Below are 6,490 nucleotides of genomic sequence, written 5' to 3' on the forward strand. Positions count from 1 at the left end.
AGGCAGTCCCCTGTGTCTGGTGGCCATAGCAGTGCCTCTCACCAGCCCATGCTGTGCCGGAGATGCTCCCATTCCATTCCCTCTGTCACACATCACCTCCCCATGCAGCTTCTCAGCCACCGGGGACCCTGTGCCCTGCAGTCCTGGCCGCTGGCCTGGACGTGGCCCCATCTGGGGCATGGGCAGGGCTGTCTCCAGACTGCCGCAAATGCTGGGTGCCCACGGCAGGCCATGCCCCTGGGCTGCCCACTCTGAGTGACAGGCCTGACGTGTGCCCCGAGGGGCAGTGGGCAGGGAGAGGGTCCAGGCTTTGGCTGCAGCCACCCCTCAGGGAGGGCCTGGGCTTGGGGCTGCACCCAGGGTGTTGCATCTGTGTGCTTGCATGCAGAGGAGTCCTGTCACTGTCCTGCTGCCCGGGCAGGGCCATGCTCCTGGGGCACTTGTGGACCTCCATCTTCTCCCCTCTCTCCTCTCCCTCTCTGGTCTCTAGGCAGGGCTTACTCAGACGTACGCGTCCCCAGCAGTAAACACCTGGATCTACTGCTCCAGGGTTAACAACGGCTATGGCTGGTTCCAGCAGAAGATACCTGGCACTGCCCCTGGCACTGTGATCTACAACAGCGACAGGAGACCCTCGGGCATCCCTTCACGATTCTCTGGATCCAAGTCTGGCACCACGGCTACGTTAACCATCACTGGGGTCCAAGCCAGAAACGAGTCTGTCTATTACTGTGGTGCCTACGACAGCAGCAATGCTGGTCACTGACTCTGCCCTTCCCCTTCCTCTTGCTGCTGCCACTTGTCCTTGCAGGACCCCCACACTCTGGCCTTGCACTCTGTGTGCAGGCCTCTGGGTCCCTCTGTGGCATCATGGCCTTTGGGGAGAGGGTCCCATCCCCGTCTCACTGCCTTGGTGTTGGTAACCTGGGACAAACGGTCCCGATCACCTGCTCTGGGGGTAGAAGCAGCTGTGCTTATGGTGGCTGGTACCAGCAGAAGGCACCTGGCAGTGCCCCTGTCACTGTGATCTATGGCTACAACAACAGACCCTCGGATATCCCATCGCGATTTTCCGGATCCATGTCCAGCTCCATGGGCATGTTAACCATCAGTGGGGCTCCAAGGCGAGGACGAGGCGCTCTGTTCCTGTGGTGCCCAGGGCGGCAGTGCTGATCAGCATCCCGGTGCCCCAAAGGGTGTTTGGGTGCTCTGGGCTGACTGTTGCTGTCCGCTGTGCGAGGGTGGCAGCGATCCTGGCAGTGGTGCTGGAGGATGTGGAAGTGGCACAGCTCCTGGCAGTGCAGAGCTGCGCTGTGGCTGGTTGCTCCTGCCCTCAGAATGTGATGTTGGCGCTGCTGCTGTGCGTTTATTCACTGTTGGGTAGCCTTCGCACCAGAGGGCCAGCTCTCTCCCTTCCTGGGGAACACAGCGGGGCTCCCCCACTACCAGGCTTTTACTGAGCGCACGTGTTGGGCACGACAGCCTGGCACTGCTGTGTCTGGGGCTGCTTCCTGGGCCCGCAGAGGGGTGACTTGCAGCAGCTTCTTGAAGTCATTTTTGCCTCCTGGTGTCTTCCCAGAAGCTGCGTGCTACTATTTTGTAGGAAATCAGACACTGCCAGCTTAAATGTCTGAGCCTGACGTGGCTTAGGCTGTTTAGTAGCCTCGAGGGCTGTTCCAGGCTAAGCGCGACTCTGCCTGAGACGCTGCTGTCAGTGCCTGCAAACGGCAGTGCTTCCCAGATCCCTGCAGCCCTTGGCAACCAGGTGTGTTAGAATACCTAAGCATAAGGTACGTGAATAGCAAGAAGTGTAAGCTCGTCGGGAAGACTGACAAAGTATGTTTTCTTTCCAGGGACGTCATCCCTTCATTTGTACTGATGGATATCCAGGCTTCCACAGTTGTGACTTATGTATACCAGCTAGTTGAGGATGATGTGAAAGTAGAAAGAATTGAGTTCAAGAAGCACGGAATCATGTTCAAACCCGCTTGTTGACTTCCCACCGCCTTCCAGCCCTTCTCTTTCCCGCTAAGCCGGAGTGGAGGCAGGCCACGCGGGGGAGCTGCTGCTGCGGCGTGTGGGACTGGAAAGCAGCCGCGACACTACTGCTTGTGAGCTTTTGAAAAAACAAACCCAAGAAAACAAAGAGAAGAAAACCCAGCCAACAAAGTCCCCCACGTTCGTCTTGGTTCCAAAGGAGAAGCTGAAGCAGAAGAAGCTGCTGATTAAGAGAAAGAGGCCTGTGGGAAATGTCCTGTGTCTAAGCAGGAGCTGCTGCTGTTCCTGGCCTGAGGGAGTCACAGAGGGCGGTGGTAGCTTGGCATTGAACCTCTTTGGTGAAAGGAGCACAGAATAATAAACGCCTCTGTTCATGTGTCTGGGCCCTGTTCATTATGCTGCTAAAAGGTGAAGGTGGGCTGGCATTTGGTGTGAGGGGGCTCCGAGGTCTGAAAGGAGGCTGCTGTTTGCTTCCTGAGATGCAGCCCTGAAGCGTTTTGGGATCTGTCAGACATGCCCAAGGACTCAAAGTGCTTTGGCAGACCCATGCCACCTCCTGCTTAGGAGCAGCACGGAAAGGCAGCGGCAGGTCTGGGAAGGGTGGTATGGAGAGCTCTGTGCAGGTGTGTGGGGCTGGGCGTTTGCCCTCATGCTCCAGAGGCAGAGGCCGGGGCGCTGCTCCTCGTGCCCGCGGTGCTGTAGAGAAGCGGGAGCGCCTGTGCTGCCGGAGGGATCCTGGCCCGGGTGGTCTCGGAGCACCAGCCTGCGGTGGGGGTGCGCTGCGGGCTTGTGCTGGGCCGGCCGCGGGTGCGGAGCCCCCCGGAGAAGCGCCCGGGCGGGAGGGGAAGGAGAGCGTGGCTGGAGGAGCTGTGCTGCCGCAGAGGGGTGGTCTAGGGGCGGGTGATGCCGGGGTGTTTCTGCCATCACTTGGCACGTGTCGTGGCTAAGGTTGTGCTTAACAGAAGCAGAGTTGAGGAGCATTTGCCCGGACACCTCAATGCAGCTGCTCAGAGTCCTGTGGCTCCAGAGAGAAACGTGGCTGTGGTGCCCTGTTGTGAAGCAGGACCCAGTTTTCCCAGCTGAGAGGCCCAGGGAGCAGGCAGCCCAGCGTGATCTTGGTGCCTTTGGTGGGCCCGAGAGGTGGCTGCAGTGGGCAGGGGGAGCGCTGGGACAGGAGCTGCCAGTGAACATTGGGGGCCCCATTCCCACGGAGGGGCCGTGCCCCGGGCAGGTGGGGGCTTAAGAGGGAGCTGGGTCCAGGGCACAGCCCCATTTCCACGTGGAGACACGGAGCTGGTGGGATCGTGCCGTGGCCTGGGCCCCTCTCCTCCTCGCGGTGCTCGCCCACGGCTCAGGTGCCCTGGCCAGACTCGCTGCGCCCGGCCGGGGCCTTTGGGCACAGGGGCCCCGTCCCGCTGTGCGGGGAGGGCTGTGCTGGTGGGGCCCTGGCTCACCCCCATCTTCTCCCCTCTCTCCTCTCCCTCTCCAGGTTCCCTGGTCCAGGCAGCAGTGACCCAGGAGCCGTCCTCGCTGTCGGTGAAACCGGGAGAAACCGTCAAGATCACCTGCTCTGGGATTAGCAGCAGCAGTGGCTACAGTGCTTATGCTGGCTGGTTCCAGCAGAAGAAACCTGGCAGTGCCCCTGTCACTGTGATCTACAGCGGCAACAGGAGACCCTCGGACATCCCATCGCGATTCTCTGGATCCAGCTCCGGCACCACAGCCACGTTAACCATCACTGGGGTCCAAGCCGAGGACGAGGCTGTCTATTACTGTGGTGCCTACGACAGCAGCAGTGCTGGTCTCAGGGTGACACCGTGCCACAGGCAAGCGATGCCTTGAGTGTCAAAGAGATCATTTTTATCTCCTGCGTCCCCTCAGCCAGGCAGGGCCCTCTTGCCAGTTTTGGGGTTTTCCCTTTTCCCTGCCAGTGCCCTTCCCCATGTCCCCTGTGTCTCAGGGCTGTGACTATGTCCCCAGTGTTGGGGCCCTGGTGCTTGAGGGCCCCTGGCTGGGCTCGTTCCCACTGCCCAATATCCACGTGAGGGCCAGGGGAGCCTGGGACAGTGTTAGGAGCTGGAGTCAGCAGAGCTGCCTTGGAAAAGCTTTGCCACGTTTCTGCTCGCCCAGGCTGAGTCTGGCCCAGGGCCCTGCGGCATTGCAGCCGCCCCCGGTGTGCGGGGCTGTGTGCGTGGCTGTTTGCCAACGCAGGGGAACCTGAGGCACTGCAGCTGGGCAGGGAGACCTTCTGCCTCAGCCCCTCGCTCTCACATGGGTCTGGCTCAGCCGTCCCTGTGTCCATGTCCCTGGGGCAAACCACCCAGATCTGCTCCAGGAGCACCAACAGTGCTTATGGCCGGTACCAGCAGAAGACACCTGGCAGTGCCCCTGTCACTGTGATCTACAACAACAACCAAAAACTGTCAGATATCCCATCGCGATTCTCTGAATCCTGGTCCAGCTACGCAACCACATTAACCATCACCAGGCTCCAAGGCGAGGACGAGGCGCTCTGTTCCTGTGGTGCCCAGGGCGGCAGTGCTGATCAGCATCCCGGTGCCCCAAAGGGTGTTTGGGTGCTCTGGGCTGACTGTTGCTGTCCGCTGTGCGAGGGTGGCAGCGATCCTGGCAGTGGTGCTGGAGGATGTGGAAGTGGCACAGCTCCTGGCAGTGCAGAGCTGCGCTGTGGCTGGTTGCTCCTGCCTGCAAAATGTCTTGTCCTGTGGCCCAGAGAAGCTGGGAGAAGCCCTGCCACCATCTCAGGGCATCCCGCTCTGGTCCCTGGGCTGCCTGCCAGTTCAGGGCTGATGCGCACCCTTCCCTGGTGACAGCTACTGTGCCTACAGGCCCTGTGTCTGCGTGAGCTGCTTTCCCCTGTGAGCATGGGGTGCCTTGGGCAGGGTCCCATGCAGAAGCCGTGAAGGTTGTGGCAGGGGCTGGAGAGCTCTCTGGAGTTGATGTAAGCCGTGCTAGCAGTGAGGGACAGCATGGGCAGAGTGCTGTGCTGGGCTCTGCTCTCCGTTCCTCCAGCACCGCAGGAGTACAGCCCTCCCTGGGCAGTGAGACGGGCACGGGGCCCCTGTTCCATAAGGTCCCAATGCCACGCATGGAGCCAGAGCAAGACACACAGAGGCCAAGGCCAGAGTGCTGGGGCCCTGTGAGGAGAGCTGCCAGAAACCGGGATAGGGAGTGCCAGGGAGATTTGCAAGTGAGGTGCAGAGGAGTTAAAAATGGAGGTTTTCTGCCCTTCTCCCTCACAGCCAAGCAGAGTTGTGGATGTGGGGCTGGGGCAGGTTCCTGTCACCTCCGCACAGCCATGGCTGTGAATATCCTCCCTTTCCTCTCCCAGAGCACTGGTGGTGACTCTGCGGCTGGGGACCATTGTCCCTGCCTCGACAAAATTCATGGTGTGGCCTTGTCTGTCACCCGACTGCCTCTTGCTACTGATGACCATGTCCTCCCACTGCTGCCAGAGCTGCCTCTGTGCTGGGATGAGTTGGGCTGGGATCTGCTCCACTGCGCGGGGAGGGCTGTGCTGGTGGGGCCCTGGCTGACCCCCGTCTTCTCCCCTCTCTCCTCTCCCTCTCCAGGTTCCCTGGTCCAGGCAGCGCTGACTCAGCAGCCGTCCTCGGTGTCAGCGAACGTGGGAGAAACCGTCAAGATCACCTGCTCTGGGCTTAGCAGCAGCAGTGCTCTTGGCTGGTACCAGCAGAAGGTACCTGGCACTGCCCCTGTCACTGTGATCTATAGTAACACCAACAGACCCTCGGGCATCCCTTCACGATTCTCTGGTTCTGCATTTGGCTCCACGGGCACATTAACCATCAGTGGGGTCCAAGCCGAGGACGAGGCTGTCTATTACTGTGGTGGCACTGACAGCAGCAGTGGTGACTGGAGTGATAAGGGCACTGGGTAATGGGGAAGTGAGACACAGAACTCAGCACTGAGGGCTCAGGCAGGTTCCTGTGCTTTCTGCATGACCATGGCTGTGACTGTCCTCCCTTTCGTGTCCCAGAGCACTGGAAGTGACTCCATGGCTGGGGACCATTGTCCTCGTCCCTACAAAGTTCACAGTGTGGCCTTGTCTGCCATCCCACTGCCTCTTGCTACTGATGACCATGTCCTCCTGCTGCTGCCAGAGCTGCCTCTGTGCTGGGATGCATTGTGGTGGGCTCTGCTCGCCAACTGTGCCTGTGACTGTGTCCGGGTCTGTTCTCCTCTGACTGTGGCATTCCCCATCCCCAGTGAGGGCTGTGCTGGTGGGGCACTGGCTCACCCCCATCTTCTCCCCTCTCTCCTCTCCCTCTCCAGGATCCCTGGTCCAGGCAGCGCTGACTCAGCAGCCGTCCTCGGTGTCGGCGAACGTGGGAGAAACTGTCAAGATCACCTGCTCTGGGCTTTACAGCAGCTATGCTTATGCTGGCTGGTACCAGCAGAAGGCACCTGGCAGTGCTCCTGTCACTGTGATCTACTACGGCAACAGCAGACCCTC

This window comes from Pelecanus crispus, chromosome 11 (genome assembly GCF_030463565.1).
Source record: "Pelecanus crispus isolate bPelCri1 chromosome 11, bPelCri1.pri, whole genome shotgun sequence".
NCBI classification, from domain to species: domain Eukaryota; kingdom Metazoa; phylum Chordata; class Aves; order Pelecaniformes; family Pelecanidae; genus Pelecanus; species Pelecanus crispus.